At 41.5% G+C, this 26434-nt stretch overlaps 1 protein-coding gene across 1 annotated transcript in view; it reads left to right on the top strand.

The window, feature by feature from the left end:
• The first annotated feature begins 519 nt into the window (after positions 1-519).
• The window catches only part of htr1fa (5-hydroxytryptamine (serotonin) receptor 1Fa), a 54930-nt gene continuing 29015 nt past the window's right edge, over positions 520-26434 (top strand). Inside the window, exon 1 of the mRNA XM_087803476.1 lies at positions 520-558. The gene's annotated coding sequence lies outside the window, so the exon portion shown is untranslated. The remainder of the gene's footprint in view (positions 559-26434) is intronic.

Genomic DNA, 26434 nt, shown 5'->3' with positions numbered 1-26434 from the left:
CTCTCCCTCTCCCTCTTCCTCTTCCTCTTCTTTCTCTTCCTCTTTCCTTCCTCTTCCTCTTCATCATCTTCATCGTCATCTTCATCTTCATCTTCATCTTTAACTTCATCTTCATCATCATCTTCATCTCCATAAAGCTCACACCACGAGCCAGCGGTGGGATTTGAACCAACAACCCTCCAGAAAAACACATTTTACTGAAACAAAAACTGTCTCAAACGCACGTGTCTCTGACCTTGACGTCACACCTGAGCATCAACAGGTGAGTCGACGTCACGTGACTTTAACGGTCGTTGACGGTTCGAATCCTCAAAAGCAAACAATCACAGAAAGATTATTTTATTCTTCTCAACGAGACGCATTTCTTCTTCTTTTTCTTCTTCTTCTTTTTCTTCCTCTTCTTCTCTCACGCGCCTCATCATCATCGCAGTTGACGGCCACGAGGCGCGCCCCCGCGTGCGCGCCCCCCGCAGTGTCGACGCTGCAAATGGGTGTCGACGTGCACGTGTCGGACAGCGAGCGGGATGTAAGCTGAGCTGCTGCGTCTCCAGAACCTCAGTAAGTTGCTCTTCTGTCTTCTCTGGGTTTGGTTCGGTTCGTTCAAGGCTGGAACGAGAAGGATTTGAACGCGGCGTGATGCGTTCAAAGACATTTGTTCCTCATGTCAAGAAAACTTGTCACTGGTCGATGCTGGAGGATTTAAATTGAGACACAAGTGGTGTTACATAAGGATGAAGTAGTTTGATTGTTTTCTGCTGAAGAAAGAAACTCTTCAAGAAAAACTGCAGCGAAAGTAAATGAGTTTCATGGATTGATGTGGAAATATTTGATTATTATCAATAATATCCTTATTATTGTATTATTATTATTATCAATAGATTTGAAATAACGTGAGCTCAGTCACGTCCGCGCGTGCGTGAGAGGGTGTGAGTGTGCGTGCGTGTATAGGTGTCTGTGCGTTTGTACGTCTGCGTGTGAGTGCGTGAGAGTGCGTGTCTGTGTGAGTGTGTGTGTGTGTGTGTGCATGTGAGTGTGCGTGAGAGTGCGTGTGTGAGTGAGTGAGTGTCCGTGTGTACATGTGAGTGTGTGTCTGTGTGTGTAAGTGAGTGTGTGTGTGAGTGTGTGTGCGTGAGAGTGCGCGTGTGAGTGAGTGAGTGTCCGTGTGTACATGTGAGTGTGTGTGTGTGTGTGCATGTGAGTGTGTGTGTGAGTGTGTGTGCGTGAGAGTGCGCGTGTGAGTGAGTGAGTGTCCGTGTGTACACGTGAGTGTGTGTGTCTGTGTGTAAGTGAGTGTGTGTTAGTTTCCGTGTGTACATGTGAGTGTGTGTTTGTACTTGTGCGTGTGTGTGATTTTCCATGTGTACATAATAGTGTGTGTCTGTGTGTACATGGTAGTGTGTGTTTGTTTGTCTGTGTGTACATGGTAGTGCGTGTTTGTGTGTACATGGTTGTGTGTGTGTGTACGTGGTAGTGTTTCTGTGTGTAAATGATAGTCTGTGTTTTTGTGTGATTGTGTGTAAATAGTAGTGTGTGTGTGTCTGCGTGTAAATGGTAGTGTGTGTGTGTGTACGTGTTAGTGTGTGTGTGTCCGTGTGTACTTGGTAGTGTGTGTGTGTGATTGTGTATAAATGGTATTGTGTGTGTGTGTGTACATGGTAGTGTGTGTGTCCGTGCGTAAATGGTAGTGTGTGTGTATGTGTGTGTGTAAATGGTAGTGTGTGTGTGTGTACATGGTAGTGTGTGTGTGTGTGTGTATGTGTGTGTGTGTAAATGGTAGTGTGTGTGTGTCCGTGTGTACATGGTAGTGTGTGTCTGTGTGTAAATGGTAGTGTGTGTGCATGCGAGTGTGAGTCAAAGACGAGGAGCTACATCCACACAATCTATTCATGCCGTCATGATGAGAAAGTGTGTGTCGGTGGATCAGATATTTCCTCTTAGTCGAGTCTGTCCATCAATGAAGTGAAAGAAAATATAGACGAAGGTTCACATCATGAAATGATTTCGTCTCATCAAGCTTCAATAAATCAAGTTTGAGTCGAACCTCAAGTGATTTTTCTATCCATTGACCTGAGAAATGAAGTCTAGATCTCGTGTGCAGATAAATGTTGTGTAACGACAACAAAGACCATCTTACATCATCTTAAATTAAATGTTCAAGAAACCAGTTCAACCCTGGATGTGTCGCGAGCACAATGGTGTCAGAGTCAGGACTCTTTAGTCGACACAGCAAACCTTGGTTGTGTGTGTTCGTTTTAAATCATAAACACAACTTGAGAGTCGTCGTTCCAGATGCTTTGGATCATGTTTTCATAAACTACAGTAACGTCAACGATGTCAAGACAAAAAAAAAACAAAAAAAAACAAAAAAAAACATCTTCAATGATGTCACGACGTCTTCAACGATGTCACTTCATCTTCAACGATGTCACTTCATCTTCAACGATGTCACTTCATCTTCAACGATGTCACTTCATCTTCAACGATGTCACTTCATCTTCAACGATGTCACTTCATCTTCAACGATGTCACTTCATCTTCAACGATGTCACTTCATCTTCAACGATGTCACGACGTCTTCAACGATGTCACTTCATCTTCAACGATGTCACTTCATCTTCAACGATGTCACTTCATCTTCAACGATGTCACTTCATCTTCAACGATGTCACTTCATCTTCAACGATGTCACTTCATCTTCAACGATGTCACTTCATCTTCAACGATGTCACTTCATCTTCAACGATGTCACGACGTCTTCAACGATGTCACTTCATCTTCAACGATGTCACTTCATCTTCAACGATGTCACTTCATCTTCAACGATGTCACTTCATCTTCAACGATTTCACTTCATCTTCAACGATGTCACGACGTCTTCAACGATGTCACTTCATCTTCAACGATGTCACTTCATCTTCAACGATGTCACGACGTCTTCAACGATGTCACTTCATCTTCAACGATGTCACGACGTCTTCAACGATCTCACTTCATCTTCAACGATGTCACTTCATCTTCAACGATATCACTTCATCTTCAACGATGTCACTTCATCTTCAACGATGTCACTTCATCTTCAACGATCTCACTTCATCTTCAACGATGTCACTTCATCTTCAACGATGTCACGACGTCTTCAACGATGTCACTTCATCTTCAACGATGTCACTTCATCTTCAACGATGTCACGACGTCTTCAACGATGTCACTTCATCTTCAACGATGTCACTTCATCTTCAACGATGTCACGACGTCTTCAACGATGTCACTTCATCTTCAACGATGTCACTTCATCTTCAACGATGTCACTTCATCTTCAACGATGTCACGACGTCTTCAACGATGTCACTTCATCTTCAACGATGTCACTTCATCTTCAACGATGTCACTTCATCTTCAACGATGTCACTTCATCTTCAACGATGTCACTTCATCGTCAACGATGTCACTTCATCTTCAACGATGTCACGACGTCTTCAACGATGTCACTTCATCTTCAACGATGTCACTTCATCTTCAACGATGTCACTTCATCTTCAACGATGTCACGACATCTTCAACGATGTCACTTCATCTTCAACGATGTCACTTCATCTTCAATGATGTCACTTCATCTTCAACGATGTCACTTCATCTTCAACGATGTCACTTCATCTTCAACGATGTCACTTCATCTTCAACGATGTCACTTCATCTTCAATGATGTCACTTCATCTTCAACGATGTCACTTCATCTTCAACGATGTCACTTCATCTTCAACGATGTCACTTCATCTTCAACGATGTCACTTCATCTTCAATGATGTCACTTCATCTTCAACGATGTCACTTCATCTTCAACGATGTCACTTCATCTTCAACGATGTCACTTCATCTTCAACGATGTCACTTCATCTTCAACGATGTCACTTCATCTTCAACGATGTCACTTCATCTTCAACGATGTCACTTCATCTTCAACGATGTCACTTCATCTTCAACGATGTCACGACGTCTTCAATGATGTCACGATGTCTTCAATGATGTCACTTCATCTTCAACGATGTCACTTCATCTTCAACGATGTCACTTCATCTTCAACGATGTCACGACGTCTTCAACGATGTCACTTCATCTTCAACGATGTCACTTCATCTTCAACGATGTCACTTCATCTTCAACGATGTCACGACGTCTTCAATGATGTCACGATGTCTTCAATGATGTCACTTCATCTTCAACGATGTCACTTCATCTTCAACGATGTCACTTCATCTTCAACGATGTCACGACGTCTTCAACGATGTCACTTCATCTTCAACGATGTCACTTCATCTTCAACGATGTCACTTCATCTTCAACGATGTCACTTCATCTTCAACGATGTCACTTCATCTTCAACGATGTCACTTCATCTTCAACGATGTCACTTCATCTTCAACGATGTCACTTCATCTTCAATGATGTCACTTCATCTTCAACGATGTCACTTCATCTTCAACGATGTCACTTCATCTTCAACGATGTCACTTCATCTTCAACGATGTCACTTCATCTTCAACGATGTCACGACGTCTTCAACGATGTCACTTCATCTTCAACGATGTCACTTCATCTTCAACGATGTCACTTCATCTTCAACGATGTCACTTCATCTTCAACGATGTCACTTCATCTTCAACGATGTCACTTCATCTTCAATGATGTCACTTCATCTTCAACGATGTCACTTCATCTTCAACGATGTCACTTCATCTTCAACGATGTCACTTCATCTTCAACGATGTCACTTCATCTTCAACGATGTCACTTCATCTTCAACGATGTCACTTCATCTTCAACGATGTCACTTCATCTTCAACGATGTCACTTCATCTTCAACGATGTCACTTCATCTTCAACGATGTCACTTCATCTTCAACGATGTCACTTCATCTTCAACGATGTCACGACGTCTTCAATGATGTCACGATGTCTTCAATGATGTCACTTCATCTTCAACGATGTCACTTCATCTTCAACGATGTCACTTCATCTTCAACGATGTCACGACGTCTTCAACGATGTCACTTCATCTTCAACGATGTCACTTCATCTTCAACGATGTCACTTCATCTTCAACGATGTCACGACGTCTTCAATGATGTCACGATGTCTTCAATGATGTCACTTCATCTTCAACGATGTCACTTCATCTTCAACGATGTCACTTCATCTTCAACGATGTCACGACGTCTTCAACGATGTCACTTCATCTTCAACGATGTCACTTCATCTTCAACGATGTCACTTCATCTTCAACGATGTCACTTCATCTTCAACGATGTCACTTCATCTTCAACGATGTCACTTCATCTTCAACGATGTCACTTCATCTTCAATGATGTCACTTCATCTTCAACGATGTCACTTCATCTTCAACGATGTCACTTCATCTTCAACGATGTCACTTCATCTTCAACGATGTCACTTCATCTTCAACGATGTCACGACGTCTTCAACGATGTCACTTCATCTTCAACGATGTCACTTCATCTTCAACGATGTCACTTCATCTTCAACGATGTCACTTCATCTTCAACGATGTCACTTCATCTTCAACGATGTCACGACGTCTTCAACGATGTCACTTCATCTTCAACGATGTCACTTCATCTTCAACGATGTCACTTCATCTTCAACGATGTCACGACGTCTTCAACGATGTCACAACATCTTCAACGATGTCACTTCATCTTCAACGATGTCACTTCATCTTCAACGATGTCACTTCATCTTCAACGATGTCACTTCATCTTCAACGATGTCACGACGTCTTCAATGATGTCACTTCATCTTCAACGATGTCACAACATCTTCAACGATGTCACGACGTCTTCAACGATGTCACAACATCTTCAACGATGTCACTTCATCTTCAACGATGTCACTTCATCTTCAACGATGTCACTTCATCTTCAACGATGTCACTTCATCTTCAACGATGTCACTTCATCTTCAACGATGTCACTTCATCTTCAACGATGTCACTTCATCTTCAATGATGTCACTTCATCTTCAACGATGTCACTTCATCTTCAACGATGTCACGACATAATCAACGATGTCACTTCATCTTCAACGATGTCACTTCATCTTCAACGATGTCACTTCATCTTCAACGATGTCACTTCATCTTCAACGATGTCACTTCATCTTCAACGATGTCACTTCATCTTCAACGATGTCACTTCATCTTCAACGATGTCACTTCATCTTCAACGATGTCACTTCATCTTCAACGATGTCACTTCATCTTCAACGATGTCACTTCATCTTCAACGATGTCACTTCATCTTCAACGATGTCACGACGTCTTCAACGATGTCACTTCATCTTCAACGATGTCACTTCATCTTCAACGATGTCACTTCATCTTCAACGATGTCACTTCATCTTCAACGATGTCACTTCATCTTCAATGATGTCACTTCATCTTCAACGATGTCACGACGTCTTCAACGATGTCACTTCATCTTCAACGATGTCACTTCATCTTCAACGATGTCACGACGTCTTCAACGATGTCACTTCATCTTCAACGATGTCACTTCATCTTCAACGATGTCACTTCATCTTCAACGATGTCACGACGTCTTCAACGATGTCACAACATCTTCAACGATGTCACTTCATCTTCAACGATGTCACTTCATCTTCAACGATGTCACTTCATCTTCAACGATGTCACTTCATCTTCAACGATGTCACGACGTCTTCAATGATGTCACTTCATCTTCAACGATGTCACAACATCTTCAACGATGTCACTTCATCTTCAACGATGTCACTTCATCTTCAACGATGTCACTTCATCTTCAACGATGTCACTTCATCTTCAACGATGTCACGACGTCTTCAATGATGTCACGATGTCTTCAATGATGTCACTTCATCTTCAACGATGTCACTTCATCTTCAACGATGTCACTTCATCTTCAATGATGTCACTTCATCTTCAATGATGTCACTTCATCTTCAACGATGTCACTTCATCTTCAACGATGTCACTTCATCTTCAACGATGTCACTTCATCTTCAACGATGTCACTTCATCTTCAACGATGTCACTTCATCTTCAACGATGTCACTTCATCTTCAACGATGTCACTTCATCTTCAACGATGTCACTTCATCTTCAACGATGTCACTTCATCTTCAACGATGTCACTTCATCTTCAACGATGTCACGACGTCTTCAATGATGTCACGATGTCTTCAATGATGTCACTTCATCTTCAACGATGTCACTTCATCTTCAATGATGTCACTTCATCTTCAACGATGTCACTTCATCTTCAACGATGTCACGACGTCTTCAACGATGTCACTTCATCTTCAACGATGTCACTTCATCTTCAACGATCTCACTTCATCTTCAACGATGTCACTTCATCTTCAACGATGTCACTTCATCTTCAACGATGTCACTTCATCTTCAACGATGTCACTTCATCTTCAACGATGTCACTTCATCTTCAACGATGTCACTTCATCTTCAACGATGTCACTTCATCTTCAACGATGTCACTTCATCTTCAACGATGTCACTTCATCTTCAACGATGTCACTTCATCTTCAACGATGTCACGACGTCTTCAACGATGTCACTTCATCTTCAACGATGTCACTTCATCTTCAATGATGTCACTTCATCTTCAACGATGTCACTTCATCTTCAACGATGTCACTTCATCTTCAATGATGTCACTTCATCTTCAACGATGTCACTTCATCTTCAACGATGTCACTTCATCTTCAACGATGTCACTTCATCTTCAACGATGTCACTTCATCTTCAACGATGTCACTTCATCTTCAACGATGTCATTTCATATTCAACGATGTCACTTCATCTTCAATGATGTCACTTCATCTTCAACGATGTCACTTCATCTTCAACGATGTCACTTCATCTTCAACGATCTCACTTCATCTTCAACGATGTCACTTCATCTTCAACGATGTCACTTCATCTTCAACGATGTCACGACATCTTCAACGATGTCACTTCATATTCAACGATGTCACGACATCTTCAACGATGTCACTTCATCTTCAACGATGTCACTTCATCTTCAATGATGTCACAACATCTTCAACGATGTCACTTCATCTTCAACGATGTCACGACATAATCAACGATGTCACTTCATCTTCAACGATGTCACTTCATCTTCAACGATGTCACGACATAATCAACGATGTCACTTCATCTTCAACGATGTCACTTCATCTTCAACGATGTCACGACATCTTCAACGATGTCACTTCATCTTCAACGATGTCACTTCATCTTCAACGATGTCACTTCATCTTCAACGATGTCACTTCATCTTCAACGATGTCACGACATCTTCAACGATGTCACTTCATCTTCAACGATGTCACTTCATCTTCAACGATGTCACTTCATCTTCAATGATGTCACAATGAAATCAATGCCAATCAAATGAGGTCTGAATTGGCAGATCTGTTGTGTGGAGTCCCTCAAGGTTCTGTTCTGGGTCCTTTATTGTTTTTGCTGTACTTGATTCCCCTCGGTAAAATCATTCAGAGATTTCCTGATGTTTCTTATCACATTTTTGCTGATGACATCCAGCTCTACTGCTCTGTTGATCCAACTGAGCTCCAGAGGCTGAACTTAGTCAATTGTTGCTAGAAATCAAACAATGAGTGAAAACACTTTACAGCTAAATGTAAAAACTGAAACTCTGGTGATTGTTGATGATAAGATTCCAGGGTTGAGTCAGTACTTGAGTGACTTAGGTCAGTCTATCAAACTGAGCCTGAGATACCTGGGTGTTGTGTTTCTTGAAGGAGTCAGTAGATCATCAAACACAGATGTTTCTTGAAGGAGTCAGTAGATCATCAAACACAGATGTTTCTTGAAGGAGTCAGTAGATCATCAAACACAGATGTTTCTTGAAGGAGTCAGTAGATCATCAAACACAGATGTTTCTTGAAGGAGTCAGTAGATCATCAAACACAGATGTTTCTTGAAGGAGTCAGTAGATCATCAAACACAGATGTTTCTTGAAGGAGTCAGTAGATCATCAAACACAGATGTTTCTTGAAGGAGTCAGTAGATCATCAAACACAGATGTTTCTTGAAGGAGTCAGTAGATCATCAAACACAGATGTTTCTTGAAGGAGTCAGTAGATCATCAAACACAGATGTTTCTTGAAGGAGTCAGTAGATCATCAAACACAGATGTTTCTTGAAGGAGTCAGTAGATCATCAAACACAGATGTTTCTTGAAGGAGTCAGTAGATCATCAAACACACATGTTTCTTGAAGGAGTCAGTAGATCATCAAACACAGAGATGTTTCTTGAAGGAGTCAGTAGATCATCAAACACAGATGTTTCTTGAAGGAGTCAGTAGATCATCAAACACAGAGATGTTTCTTGAAGGAGTCAGTAGATCATCAAACACAGAGATGTTTCTTGAAGGAGTCAGTAGATCATCAAACACAGAGATGTTTCTTGAAGGAGTCAGTAGATCATCAAACACAGAGATGTTTCTTGAAGGAGTCAGTAGATCATCAAACACAGATGTTTCTTGAAGGAGTCAGTAGATCATCAAACACAGAGATGGTTCCAAAGCTTAGGAGCAACAGTCTGGAAGGATTTCTCTCCTCTGGTCCGGAAGTTCAGGAACCATCAGTAGATTCTGATCCACAGACCTCAGAGCCCGAGCTGGGGTGTAAGTCTGGATCAGATCACTGATGGAAGGTCTGACCATGAATAGATCTGAAAGTAAGAACCAGAATTTTAAAATGATCCTGAAAGAAACTGGAAGCCAGTGAAGAGTTTGAAGGAGAAATGTGAGTTCTTCTACTAGAGCAGCTCAGAAGAGTTTTGTATGAACTGCAGGCGAGAAGATCCTTCTTGTTGATGGATTATAAGATCATGTTCTGACACATGGAAGTATAAATGTATAAAACATCAGGAACCTTCATCTCAACCTGGTTAAGGTTAGTGTAACTAGTTGTGCTGGTTAATCAACCAAAGATCATGACTCATGTTTGAAACATGACTCGACCTTGAGAGTTTCTTTCATCCGTGGAACTAAAGGATTGTTTAATAGGTTCGACGACATCTTGTCAATTGTTTGTGTGACGTGTTCGTCTCTGATCGTCTCTCAAATCGCTGTGAAATTAGAAATGAATGATGTTTAATGAACAAACCTCTCGTGTTGTTGTGCGACTCTGTTGTCACCATCTTTGTAAGAGGGATTCGTACTCGTACTCGTTGTCGCACTCACCAGGAACACAGCACTTTAGTTTATGTCCCGCAGCAGCGACGACAACACACTCACACCGACGTGATTATGTAGATTTGAGGTGTTGGTTCAAGTATGAGCTGCACAAGGTAGTGTTTAACCCAGTGTGACGTGTGTTATTATCATCCACATGTAGACACACACAAGGATACACACACTGACACACACATGGATACACACACTGACACATACATGGATACACACACTGACACATACATGGATACACACATGGATACACACACTGACACATACATGGATACGCACAAGGATACACACACTGACACACACATGGATACACACAAGGATACACACACTGACACACACATGGATACACACAGGGATACACACATGGACACACACACTGACACACACATGGATACACACACTGACACACACAAGGATACACACACTGACACACACATGGATACACACACTGACACATACATGGATACACACATGGATACACACACTGACACACACATGGATACACACAAGGATACACACACTGACACACACATGGCTACACACAGGGATACACACATGGACACACACATGGATACACACATGGACACACATATTGTCACTAACACACACACATGGACACACACATGGATACACAAATGGTGACTAACACACACACATGGACACACATATGGTCACTAACACACACACATGGACACACACATGGATACACAAATGGTCACTAACACATGGATTCACACATGGACACACACATGGTCACTAACACACACACATGGACACACACATGGATACACAAATGGTCACTAACACATGGATACACACATGGACACACACATGGTCACTAACACACACAAATGGGCACACACATGGATACACAAATGGTGACTAACACACACACATGGACACACATGGATACACAAATGGTCACTAACACATGGACACACACATGGATACACAAATGGCCACTAGCACACACACATGGACACACACATGGATACACAAATGGTGACTAACACACACACATGGACACACACATGGACACACACATGGACACACATATGGTCACTAACACACACACATGGACACACACATGGATACACAAATGGTCACTAACACACACACATGGACACACACATGGATACACAAATGGTCACTAACACATGGATACACACATGGACACACACATGGTCAATAACACACACACATGGACACACACATGGATACACAAATGGTCACTAACACATGGATACACACATGGACACACACATGGTCACTATCACACACACATGGATACACAAAGGGTGACTAACACACACACATGGACACACACATGGATACACAAATGGTCACTAACACATGGACACACATGGACACACACATGGATACACAAATGGTCACTAACACACACACATGGACACACACATGGATACACAAATGGTGACTAACACACACACATGGACACACACATGGACACACACATGGACACACATATGGTCACTAACACACACACATGGACACACACATGGATACACAAATGGTCACTAACACATGGATACACACATGGACACACACATGGTCAATAACACACACACATGGACACACACATGGATACACAAATGGTCACTAACACATGGATACACACATGGACACACACATGGTCACTATCACACACACATGGATACACAAAGGGTGACTAACACACACACATGGACACACACATGGATACACAAATGGTCACTAACACATGGACACACATGGACACACACATGGATACACAAATGGTCACTAACACACACACATGGACACACACATGGAAACACAAATGGTGACTAACACACACACATGGACACACACATGGACACACACATGGACACACATATGGTCACTAACACACACACATGGACACACACATGGATACACAAATGGTCACTAACACACACACATGGACACACACATGGATACACAAATGGTCACTAACACATGGATTCACACATGGACACACACATGGTCACTAACACACACACATGGACACACACATGGATACACAAATGGTGACTAACACACACACATGGACACACACATGGATACACAAATGGTCACTAACACACACACATGGACACACACATGGATACACAAATGGTCACTAACACACACACATGGACACACACATGGATACACAAATGGTCACTAACACATGGATACACACATGGACACACACATGGTCACTAACACACACACATGGACACACACATGGATACACAAATGGTGACTAACACACACACATGGACACACACATGGATACACAAATGGTCACTAACACATGGACACACATGGACACACACATGGATACACAAATGGTCACTAACACACACACATGGACACACACATGGATACACAAATGGTCACTAACACACACACATGGACACACACATGGACACACAAATGGTCACTAACACATGGATACACACATGGACACACACATGGTCACTAACACACACACATGGACACACACATGGATACACAAATGGTCACTAACACATGGATACACACATGGACACACACATGGTCACTAACACACACCCATGGACACACACATGGATACACAAGTGGTCACTGACAAACACACATGGATACACACATGGACAAACACATGGATACACACACACACAGATACATACAAGGTCACGTCTGCTGCTGATGAACGTCTGCACAGTTCAAGTCGCTCTTCAGTCGTCGTCAAAATCTTTCCCTCGTCGTCGTAACTCTTCTCTGAGACTCCAGTTCATGATCTTCTCAGTCGAGCTTCAACAACTCCTTCATACAAACGTCTCTTTTCAAACCATTTTTATTTTGAATGTGCAAACCAGCTCAGATTAGACTCAAGACGTATTAGTAATATTAATAGTAATAATAAAAGTAATAATGATAATAATATTAATAATAAAAGTACAGTTGTTGTCTAAGTATATAGTTCAGATCAGGGGGGAGACCCAGGACACACCCGCAGAGACTCCGAAGAACCTTGGATTGTTTCTGAAGGATGTTTGTTTCCTGCTCCTGTCACTCGTCAATCATCGCTGATGTTGCAGTGAAGGTTTGCAAGATCACCGACGACACATGTGTGAAGACGAACCTCCTGAACATCTGGAGGTGAATGATGACGACACATGTGTGAAGAGGAACCTCCTGAACATCTGGAGGTGAATGATGAAGACACATGTGTGAAGAGGAACCTCCTGAACATCTGGAGGTGAATGATGAAGACACATGTGTGAAGAGGAACCTCCTGAACATCTGGAGGTGAATGATGAAGACACATGTGTGAAGATGAACCTCCTGAACATCTGGAGGTGAACGATGACGACACATGTGTGAAGATGAACCTCCTGAACATCTGGAGGTGAATGATGAAGACACATGTGTGAAGAGGAACCTCCTGAACATCTGGAGGTGAATGATGAAGACACATGTGTGAAGAGGAACCTCCTGAACATCTGGAGGTGAACGATGACGACACATGTGTGAAGAGGAACCTCCTGAACATCTGGAGGTGAATGATGACGACACATGTGTGAAGAGGAACCTCCTGAACATCTGGAGGTGAATGATGACGACACATGTGTGAAGATGAACCTCCTGAACATCTGGAGGTGAATGATGACGACACATGTGTGAAGACGAACCTCCTGAACATCTGGAGGTGAACGATGACGACACATGTGTGAAGAGGAACCTCCTGAACATCTGGAGGTGAATGATGACGACACATGTGTGAAGATGAACCTCCTGAACATCTGGAGGTGAATGATGACGACACATGTGTGAAGATGAACCTCCTGAACATCTGGAGGTGAATGATGACGACACATGTGTGAAGAGGAACCTCCTGAACATCTGGAGGTGAATGATGAAGACACATGTGTGAAGAGGAACCTCCTGAACATCTGGAGGTGAATGATGACGACACATGTGTGAAGACGAACCTCCTGAACATCTGGAGGTGAACGATGACGACACATGTGTGAAGAGGAACCTCCTGAACATCTGGAGGTGAATGATGACGACACATGTGTGAAGATGAACCTCCTGAACATCTGGAGGTGAATGATGACGACACATGTGTGAAGATGAACCTCCTGAACATCTGGAGGTGAATGATGACGACACATGTGTGAAGATGAACCTCCTGAACATCTGGAGGTGAATGATGAAGACACATGTGTGAAGAGGAACCTCCTGAACATCTGGAGGTGAATGATGACGACACATGTGTGAAGAGGAACCTCCTGAACATCTGGAGGTGAATGATGACGACACATGTGTGAAGAGGAACCTCCTGAACATCTGGAGGTGAATGATGACGACACATGTGTGAAGAGGAACCTCCTGAACATCTGGAGGTGAATGATGACGACACATGTGTGAAGATGAACCTCCTGAACATCTGGAGGTGAACGATGACGACACATGTGTGAAGACGAACCTCCTGAACATCTGGAGGTGAATGATGACGACACATGTGTGAAGAGGAACCTCCTGAACATCTGGAGGTGAACGATGACGACACATGTGTGAAGACGAACCTCCTGAACATCTGGAGGTGAATGATGACGACACATGTGTGAAGATGAACCTCCTGAACATCTGGAGGTGAACGATGACGACACATGTGTGAAGACGAACCTCCTGAACATCTGGAGGTGAATGATGACGACACATGTGTGAAGATGAACCTCCTGAACATCTGGAGGTGAACGATGACGACACATGTGTGAAGACGAACCTCCTGAACATCTGGAGGTGAACGATGACGACACATGTGTGAAGACGAACCTCCTGAACATCTGGAGGTGAATGATGAAGACACATGTGTGAAGACGAACCTCCTGAACATCTGGAGGTGAATGATGACGACACATGTGTGAAGAGGAACCTCCTGAACATCTGGAGGTGAATGATGAAGACACATGTGTGAAGAGGAACCTCCTGAACATCTGGAGGTGAATGATGACGACACATGTGTGAAGATGAACCTCCTGAACATCTGGAGGTGAACGATGAAGACACATGTGTGAAGAGGAACCTCCTGAACATCTGGAGGTGAATGATGACGACACATGTGTGAAGAGGAACCTCCTGAACATCTGGAGGTGAATGATGACGACACATGTGTGAAGATGAACCTCCTGAACATCTGGAGGTGAATGATGAAGACACATGTGTGAAGAGGAACCTCCTGAACATCTGGAGGTGAATGATGACGACACATGTGTGAAGAGGAACCTCCTGAACATCTGGAGGTGAATGATGACGACACATGTGTGAAGAGGAACCTCCTGAACATCTGGAGGTGAACGATGACGACACATGTGTGAAGACGAACCTCCTGAACATCTGGAGGTGAACGATGAAGACACATGTGTGAAGAGGAACCTCCTGAACATCTGGAGGTGAATGATGACGACACATGTGTGAAGAGGAACCTCCTGAACATCTGGAGGTGAATGATGACGACACATGTGTGAAGAGGAACCTCCTGAACATCTGGAGGTGAATGATGAGACACATGTGTGAAGAGGAACCTCCTGAACATCTGGAGGTGAACGATGACGACAGATGTGTGAAGACGAACCTCTTGAACATCTGGAGGTGAATGATGACGACACATGTGTGAAGACGAACCTCCTGAACATCTGGAGGTGAATGATGACGACACATGTGTGAAGAGGAACCTCCTGAACATCTGGAGGTGAACGATGACGACACATGTGTGAAGATGAACCTCCTGAACATCTGGAGGTGAACGATGACGACACATGTGTGAAGAGGAACCTCCTGAACATCTGGAGGTGAACGATGACGACACATGTGTGAAGACGAACCTCCTGAACATCTGGAGGTGAACGATGAAGACACATGTGTGAAGACGAACCTCCTGAACATCTGGAGGTGAATGATGACGACACATGTGTGAAGAGGAACCTCCTGAACATCTGGAGGTGAATGATCAAGACCCATGTGTGAAGAGGAACCTCCTGAACATCTGGAGGTCAATGATGACGACACATGTGTGAAGATGAACCTCCTGAACATCTGGAGGTGAATGATGAAGACACATGTGTGAAGAGGAACCTCCTGAACATCTGGAGGTGAATGATGACGACACATGTGTGAAGAGGAACCTCCTGAACATCTGGAGGTGAATGATGAAGACACATGTGTGAAGAGGAACCTCCTGAACATCTGGAGGTGAATGATGACGACACATGTGTGAAGAGGAACCTCCTGAACATCTGGAGGTGAGCGATGACGACAGATGTTTGAAGACGAACCTCTTGAACATCTGGAGGTGAACGATGACGACACATGTGTGAAGAGGAACCTCCTGAACATCTGGAGGTGAATGATGACGACACATGTGTGAAGATGAACCTCCTGAACATCTGGAGGTGAATGATGAAGACACATGTGTGAAGAGGAACCTCCTGAACATCTGGAGGTGAACGATGACGACACATGTGTGAAGACGAACCTCCTGAACATCTGGAGGTGAACGATGACGACAGATGTGTGAAGACGAACCTCCTGAACATCTGGAGGTGAACGATGATGACACATGTTTGAAGACGAACCTCCTGAACATCTGGAGGTGAACGATGACGACACATATGTGAAGACGAACCTCCTGAACATCTGGAGGTGAATGATGAAGACACATGTGTGAAGACGAACCTCCTGAACATCTGGAGGTGAATGATGAAGACACATGTGTGAAGACGAACCTCCTGAACATCTGGAGGTGAACGATGACGACACATGTGTGAAGACGAACCTCCTGAACATCTGGAGGTGAACGATGACGACACATGTGTGAAGACGAACCTCCTGAACATCTGGAGGTGAATGATGAAGACACATGTGTGAAGACGAACCTCCTGAACATCTGGAGGTGAACGATGAAGACACATGTGTGAAGAGGAACCTCCTGAACATCTGGAGGTGAACGATGACGACACATGTGTGAAGATGAACCTCCTGAACATCTGGAGGTGAACGATGAAGACACATGTGTGAAGAGGAACCTCCTGAACATCTGGAGGTGAATGATGAAGACACATGTGTGAAGACGAACCTCCTGAACATCTGGAGGTGAACGATGAAGACACATGTGTGAAGACGAACCTCCTGAACATCTGGAGGTGAATGATGACGACACATGTGTGAAGAGGAACCTCCTGAACATCTGGAGGTGAATGATGAAGACACATGTGTGAAGACGAACCTCCTGAACATCTGGAGGTGAAAGATGAAGACACATGTGTGAAGAGGAACCTCCTGAACATCTGGAGGTGAATGATGAAGACACATGTGTGAAGACGAACCTCCTGAACATCTGGAGGTGAACGATGACGACACATGTGTGAAGAGGAACCTCCTGAACATCTGGAGGTGAACGATGACGACACATGTGTGAAGACGAACCTCCTGAACATCTGGAGGTGAACGATGACGACAGATGTGTGAAGACGAACCTCCTGAACATCTGGAGGTGAATGATGAAGACACATGTGTGAAGATGAACCTCCTGAACATCTGGAGGTGAACGATGACGACAGATGTGTGAAGACGAACCTCCTGAACATCTGGAGGTGAATGATGAAGACACATGTGTGAAGATGAACCTCCTGAACATCTGGAGGTGAATGATGACGACACATGTGTGAAGAGGAACCTTCTGAACATCTGGAGGTGAACGATGACGACAGATGTGTGAAGACGAACCTCCTGAACATCTGGAGGTGAATGATGACGACACATGTGTGAAGATGAACCTCCTGAACATCTGGAGGTGAACGATGACGACACACTTGTTCAAACACTTCGCTCTCATCTTCCTCCATTTAGCAGAAAATGAAACGTGGACAATACTGTTGAAATCATTTCCGTCTGGAGAAATCCTCCAGTTTTCCATCTATACGGAGCAAACGACTCCCTGAGCTGCAGGACTGTATATGTTCGGCTGTTGAGTTGTTTGTGTTCATGTTCGTCTCCCTGGACTGTGATGTTTCCTTGAAGGCATCATATCTGAACCAGTTAAAGACTCACCGTCCTCTCGTCACGTGAGGATCACAGACACAATAACACAAACATTCATCAACGTCTGGATCTGTTTCGTCCACGACAAAAATAGATTCATCTTCCAAAGTATTGTTGACTCCTGAGGTGAACGGAGTGATTCTGTTGTTTTTGTCCTCAGTCCAACTCAAGTCACACTTTTTAAAACTCGTCTTCAAAACACACTTTTGTTCCCGAAGCTCAGCGTGAAACTCTGAAGCAGTTTTTAGTGCCTTTGACTTGTTTTGGTGATTTGAACTGTTTTTGTCTTTTACAGCATCAACAACTGTTGTTTTAAAGTTCTATTTTAATTCAATTCAATTCAGTGTCTTATCATAAGAAAGTTATCTCAAGACACTATAGAGTTGAAGTAAGACTAGAGTTGATTAAGGAAAAACAGATCAATTCAACAATGAGCGAAACACTGTACAGTGAACTATGACGAGGAAAAACCTCGAGCAGAACCAGACTCATTGTTGACGGCCTCCTGCTTTGACCGGCTGGGAGGAAGGATGGGGGGGTAGACAGATGGATAAGGAGAGGAGTGAGGGAAATTATAGTGAGAAAAAAGAGGAGAGTGTAGGAGAGTCCATGGAGGTGCTGGAGAGAACTCAGGATCTGATGACGTGGTGAAGATCCTGGATCAGCAGCAGCTCTGGAGGTCCTGGGGCTCCTGAGAGAAATAAAAAGGTGTTTAAACAGGTGAGGAATGTAATGCAGAAAAGAAGGATATACAGAGCTGGTGTCTAAAACTCTCCAGCATTCTCAGCCTATAGCAGCTAAGATAAACAGTTAAGTTAGTTATAGCAGCTAAAGATAAACAGTTAAGTTAGTTATAGCAGCTAAAGATAAACAGTTAAGTTAGTTATAGCAGCTAAAGATAAACAGTTAAGTTAGTTATAGCAGCTAAAGATAAACAGTTAAGTTAGTTATAGCAGCTAAGATAAACAGTTAAGTTAGTTATAGCAGCTAAGATAAACAGTTAAGTTAGTTATAGCAGCTAAAGATAAACAGTTAAGTTAGATATAGCAGCTAAAGATAAACAGTTAAGTTAGTTATAGCAGCTAAAGATAAACAGTTAAGTTAGTTATAGCAGCTAAGATAAACAGTTAAGTTAGTTATAGCAGCTAAGATAAACAGTTAAGTTAGTTATAGCAGCTAAGATAAACAGTTAAGTTAGTTATAGCAGCTAAGATAAACAGTTAAGTTAGTTATAGCAGCTAAGATAAACAGTTAAGTTAGTTATAGCAGCTAAGATAAACAGTTAAGTTAGTTATAGCAGCTAAGATAAACAGTTAAGTTAGTTATAGCAGCTAAGATAAACAGTTAAGTTAGTTATAGCAGCTAAGATAAACAGTTAAGTTAGTTATAGCAGCTAAGATAAACAGTTAAGTTAGTTATAGCAGCTAAGATAAACAGTTAAGTTAGTTATAGCAGCTAAGATAAACAGTTAAGTTAGTTATAGCAGCTAAGATAAACAGTTAAGTTAGTTATAGCAGCTAAGATAAACAGTTAAGTTAGTTATAGCAGCTAAGATAAACAGTTAAGTTAGTTATAGCAGCTAAGATAAACAGTTAAGTTAGTTATAGCAGCTAAGATAAACAGTTAAGTTAGTTATAGCAGCTAAGATAAACAGTTAAGTTAGTTATAGCAGCTAAGATAAACAGTTAAGTTAGTTATAGCAGCTAAGATAAACAGTTAAGTTAGTTATAGCAGCTAAAGATAAACAGTTAAGTTAGTTATAGCAGCTAAAGATAAACAGTTAAGTTAGTTATAGCAGCTAAGATAAACAGTTAAGTTAGTTATAGCAGCTAAAGATAAACAGTTAAGTTAGTTATAGCAGCTAAAGATAAACAGTTAAGTTAGTTATAGCAGCTAAAGATAAACAGTTAAGTTAGTTATAGCAGCTAAGATAAACAGTTAAGTTAGTTATAGCAGCTAAGATAAACAGTTAAGTTAGTTATAGCAGCTAAAGATAAACAGTTAAGTTAGTTATAGCAGCTAAAGATAAACAGTTAAGTTAGTTATAGCAGCTAAAGATAAACAGTTAAGTTAGTTATAGCAGCTAAGATAAACAGTTAAGTTAGTTATAGCAGCTAAGATAAACAGTTAAGTTAGTTATAGCAGCTAAGATAAACAGTTAAGTTAGTTATAGCAGCTAAAGATAAACAGTTAAGTTAGTTATAGCAGCTAAGATAAACAGTTAAGTTAGTTATAGCAGCTAAAGATAAACAGTTAAGTTAGTTATAGCAGCTAAAGATAAACAGTTAAGTTAGTTATAGCAGCTAAAGATAAACAGTTAAGTTAGTTATAGCAGCTAAGATAAACAGTTAAGTTAGTTATAGCAGCTAAAGATAAACAGTTAAGTTAGTTATAGCAGCTAAGATAAACAGTTAAGTTAGTTATAGCAGCTAAGATAAACAGTTAAGTTAGTTATAGCAGCTAAGATAAACAGTTAAGTTAGTTATAGCAGCTAAGATAAACAGTTAAGTTAGTTATAGCAGCTAAAGATAAACAGTTAAGTTAGTTATAGCAGCTAAAGATAAACAGTTAAGTTAGTTATAGCAGCTAAAGATAAACAGTTAAGTTAGTTATAGCAGCTAAAGATAAACAGTTAAGTTAGTTATAGCAGCTAAAGATAAACAGTTAAGTTAGTTATAGCAGCTAAAGATAAACAGTTAAGTTAGTTATAAGCTTTATGGAAAATTAAGGTTTTAAGATTGTTTTTAAACATAGAGAGGGTGTCTGCCCTCCGGACTGAAGCCAGTAGTTGGTTCCACAGCAGAGGGGCTTGAAAACTGAAGGCCCTGGCTCCAAATCTACATTTAAAGATGTGTGGTATAACTAATAGATCAGAGTTTAAGGGTCGTAAGGTCCTAGAGGGTTGGTAAGTTTGGATTAAATCTTTAATGTATGTTGGTGCTAGACCATGTAAGGCTTTATAGGTTAGGAGAAGGATTCTAAATTCTACAGGAAGCCAATGTTAGGAAGACAGTACAGGTGTGTTCGCGCCTCTTAGTCTTAGTCAGGACACGAGCTGCAGATGAATGAGCTGAAGATTCTGAGAGACTTTTTAGAACATCCTGAGAGAAGAGAGTTACAATAGTCCAGCCTGGAGGTTACAAAAGCATGGATGAGCTTCTCAGCATCTAAAGGAAGGAAGTGCCTGATGTTTGAAATGTTACGAAGGTGGAAGTAAGCAGTCCGTGAGATTTGTTTTATGTGTGAGTTAAATGATAAGTCCTCGTCAAAGCATACATCCAGATTCTTTACAGTGGTGCTCGTAGCAGGAGCAAGTCCATGATGTAAAGCTAGATCATTGGTTAAAGATTGTCTGAGATGTTGCGACCAACTAGTAGAACATCAGTTTTTTTCCAAGTTCAGTAGGAGGAAGATTTTGGTCATTCAGGACTTGATATGTGTAATACAGGAGTGTAGTTGTGTAGCTGTTGATATGTGTAATACAGGACTGTAGTTGTGTAGCTGTTGATATGTGTAATACAGGACTGTAGTTGTGTAGCTGTTGATATGTGTAATACAGGACTGTAGTTGTGTAGCTGTTGATATGTGTAATACAGGAGTGTAGTTGTGTAGCTGTTGATATGTGTAATACAGGAGTGTAGTTGTGTAGCTGTTGATATGTGTAATACAGGACTGTAGTTGTGTAGCTGTTGATATGTGTAATACAGGAGTGTAGTTGTGTAGCTGTTGATATGTGTAATACAGGACTGTAGTTGTGTAGCTGTTGATATGTGTAATACAGGAGTGTAGTTGTGTAGCTGTTGATATGTGTAATACAGGAGTGTAGTTGTGTAGCTGTTGATATGTGTAATACAGGACTGTAGTTGTGTAGCTGTTGATATGTGTGATACAGGACTGTAGTTGTGTAGCTGTTGATATGTGTGATACAGGACTGTAGTTGTGTAGCTGTTGATATGTGTAATACAGGAGTGTAGTTGTGTAGCTGTTGATATGTGTAATACAGGACTGTAGTTGTGTAGCTGTTGATATGTGTAATACAGGACTGTAGTTGTGTAGCTGTTGATATGTGTAATACAGGACTGTAGTTGTGTAGCTGTTGATATGTGTAATACATGAGTGTAGTTGTGTAGCTGTTGATATGTGTAATACAGGACTGTAGTTGTGTAGCTGTTGATATGTGTAATACAGGAGTGTAGTTGTGTAGCTGTTGATATGTGTAATACAGGAGTGTAGTTGTGTAGCTGTTGATATGTGTAATACAGGACTGTAGTTGTGTAGCTGTTGATATGTGTAATACAGGACTGTAGTTGTGTAGCTGTTGATATGTGTAATACAGGACTGTAGTTGTGTAGCTGTTGATATGTGTGATACAGGACTGTAGTTGTGTAGCTGTTGATATGTGTAATACAGGAGTGTAGTTGTGTAGCTGTTGATATGTGTAATACAGGACTGTAGTTGTGTAGCTGTTGATATGTGTAATAAAGGACTGTAGTTGTGTAGCTGTTGATATGTGTAATACAGGACTGTAGTTGTGTAGCTGTTGATATGTGTAATACAGGAGTGTAGTTGTGTAGCTGTTGATATGTGTAATACAGGACTGTAGTTGTGTAGCTGTTGATATGTGTAATACAGGGCTGTAGTTGTGTAGCTGTTGATATGTGTAATACAGGACTGTAGTTGTGTAGCTGTTGATATGTGTAATACAGGAGTGTAGTTGTGTAGCTGTTGATATGTGTAATACAGGAGTGTAGTTGTGTAGCTGTTGATATGTGTAATACAGGACTGTAGTTGTGTAGCTGTTGATATGTGTAATACAGGACTGTAGTTGTGTAGCTGTTGATATGTGTAATACAGGACTGTAGTTGTGTAGCTGTTGATATGTGTAATACAGGAGTGTAGTTGTGTAGCTGTTGATATGTGTAATACAGGACTGTAGTTGTGTAGCTGTTGATATGTGTAATACAGGACTGTAGTTGTGTAGCTGTTGATATGTGTAATACAGGACTGTAGTTGTGTAGCTGTTGATATGTGTAATACAGGACTGTAGTTGTGTAGCTGTTGATATGTGTAATACAGGACTGTAGTTGTGTAGCTGTTGATATGTGTAATACAGGACTGTAGTTGTGTAGCTGTTGATATGTGTAATACAGGACTGTAGTTGTGTAGCTGTTGATATGTGTAATACAGGACTGTAGTTGTGTAGCTGTTGATATGTGTAATACAGGACTGTAGTTGTGTAGCTGTTGATATGTGTAATACATGAGTGTAGTTGTGTAGCTGTTGATATGTGTAATACAGGACTGTAGTTGTGTAGCTGTTGATATGTGTAATACAGGACTGTAGTTGTGTAGCTGTTGATATGTGTAATACAGGACTGTAGTTGTGTAGCTGTTGATATGTGTAATACAGGAGTGTAGTTGTGTAGCTGTTGATATGTGTAATACAGGACTGTAGTTGTGTAGCTGTTGATATGTGTAATACAGGACTGTAGTTGTGTAGCTGTTGATATGTGTAATACAGGACTGTAGTTGTGTAGCTGTTGATATGTGTAATACAGGACTGTAGTTGTGTAGCTGTTGATATGTGTAATACAGGACTGTAGTTGTGTAGCTGTTGATATGTGTAATACAGGACTGTAGTTGTGTAGCTGTTGATATGTGTAATACAGGACTGTAGTTGTGTAGCTGTTGATATGTGTAATACAGGACTGTAGTTGTGTAGCTGTTGATATGTGTAATACAGGACTGTAGTTGTGTAGCTGTTGATATGTGTAATACATGAGTGTAGTTGTGTAGCTGTTGATATGTGTAATACAGGACTGTAGTTGTGTAGCTGTTGATATGTGTAATACAGGACTGTAGTTGTGTAGCTGTTGATATGTGTAATACAGGAGTGTAGTTGTGTAGCTGTTGATATGTGTAATACAGGAGTGTAGTTGTGTAGCTGTTGATATGTGTAATACAGGGGTGTAGTTGTGTAGCTGTTGATATGTGTAATACAGGAGTGTAGTTGTGTAGCTGTTGATATGTGTAATACAGGAGTGTAGTTGTGTAGCTGTTGATATGTGTAATACAGGAGTGTAGTTGTGTAGCTGTTGATATGTGTAATACAGGACTGTAGTTGTGTAGCTGTTGATATGTGTAATACAGGACTGTAGTTGTGTAGCTGTTGATATGTGTAATACAGGACTGTAGTTGTGTAGCTGTTGATATGTGTAATACAGGACTGTAGTTGTGTAGCTGTTGATATGTGTAATACAGGACTGTAGTTGTGTAGCTGTTGATATGTGTAATACAGGACTGTAGTTGTGTAGCTGTTGATATGTGTAATACAGGACTGTAGTTGTGTAGCTGTTGATATGTGTAATACAGGACTGTAGTTGTGTAGCTGTTGATATGTGTAATACAGGACTGTAGTTGTGTAGCTGTTGATATGTGTAATACAGGACTGTAGTTGTGTAGCTGTTGATATGTGTGATACAGGACTGTAGTTGTGTAGCTGTTGATATGTGTAATACAGGACTGTAGTTGTGTAGCTGTTGATATGTGTAATACAGGACTGTAGTTGTGTAGCTGTTGATATGTGTAATACAGGACTGTAGTTGTGTAGCTGTTGATATGTGTGATACAGGACTGTAGTTGTGTAGCTGTTGATATGTGTAATACAGCATAACAGTGAAAGTTTATAGAGTGTCTTCTGATCAAGTCTAGTGGGAGCATATAGATTGTGAATAGTATTGGACCAAGAACAGAACCTTGTGGGACACCATACCTGACCCTAGTGTGTGTCGATGAGAGGTGGTTGACATGTATATAGTGCGTTCTATCCGACAGGTAAGATTTAAACCAGTTTAGAGCAGTTCAACGTAAGCCTATATGGTTTTCTAATAAAGAATAAGATTTTACTGCCACTTCTCCTTCATCACATCCATCGTCCTTTTCTTCTTCCTTTGTTCATATAATAGTCACGTCTTTCCCTCTTTAAGTCTCCAAACTTCTCCTTCGTTTCCTTCACTAGAACATGAACCTTCAGCTCTGACTTGTGTTTGTTCGCCTGAGAAAGTTTATCCAAAGCCTGGTCTGACATCAGTGACATCATCATCAATATTCTGTTTCCATGACGACGTGAGAGATACGTTCAACCGCAAGATTCGATCAGGGGTCTCCAGACCGGTCCTCAAAGGGCCAGGGTGGTGCAGGTTTTTGTTCCAACCAATCAAGAGGACTCCTTTAACCCAATCAGGAGTCTTCAGATTGATCAGGTGTTGTTTGTTTCAGATGAAACCTCATTTAAATTAAACCTTGTGGTTAAACGGAACAAAAACCTGCTCCACCCTCTGAGGCCCTTTAAGGACGGGTCTGGAAACCCCTGGATTAGACCATTGAAGTGAGATGTGATGAAGTCTGTCCTATAAAGTTTACTCTAGATACTCCTCAAATTCTCCATCACTTCCGCCGTGGCTGCACTCTTTTCTTCACCTCCCTCTCTCGGCTGTCGATACAATATGTCGAATATTAAAGAAAAAATAAATGTTTCATTATTTCTTTTGACTTAATTCATTCTTAAACGATCGATGCCCAAACTGATCAACGACAAATATACATATTCAAGGTCAATTGTTTTTTTTTTTTTACATCTGTGTCATTACTTTATAACGCGTCATTCAGGAAGTAGACTTTAATGATTTCCTGGTGATGATAGAATCCTCGACACCAGAAGAAGCTTCAACTCTCCTAGACGTCGAGACTCTTCTCCGTCTCGTTCTGGCAGTTTCTTCCACTCGAGGTGAGCCAAGAGGTGGAGCTCCTCCTGACCTGGTCAACAGGATTCGGGAGGAGAGGGATTGTGTTTTTGTGGATCATCAGTCATTGTGGAAACAGGTTGTTGACACTCGCTCCTGAGGAGAAACATTCGCCACAAGAACCATCTGAGAATAACTGTCGTTTGTATTCGTCTTGCTGCTCAAACGTTTCCATTTATCAACAATAGTTCTGTCTTTGTGTCCCTGAGACTGGCGTCCTGTCCAGGGTGTCCCCCGGCTCGCACTCGG

The sequence above is a fragment of the Callionymus lyra genome, chromosome 12 (genome assembly GCF_982586985.1).
Source record: "Callionymus lyra chromosome 12, fCalLyr1.hap1.1, whole genome shotgun sequence".
NCBI classification, from domain to species: Eukaryota; Metazoa; Chordata; class Actinopteri; order Syngnathiformes; family Callionymidae; genus Callionymus; species Callionymus lyra.
Note: the sequence above shows the minus strand (reverse complement) of the source record. Positions and strands in the feature narration are given on the sequence as shown.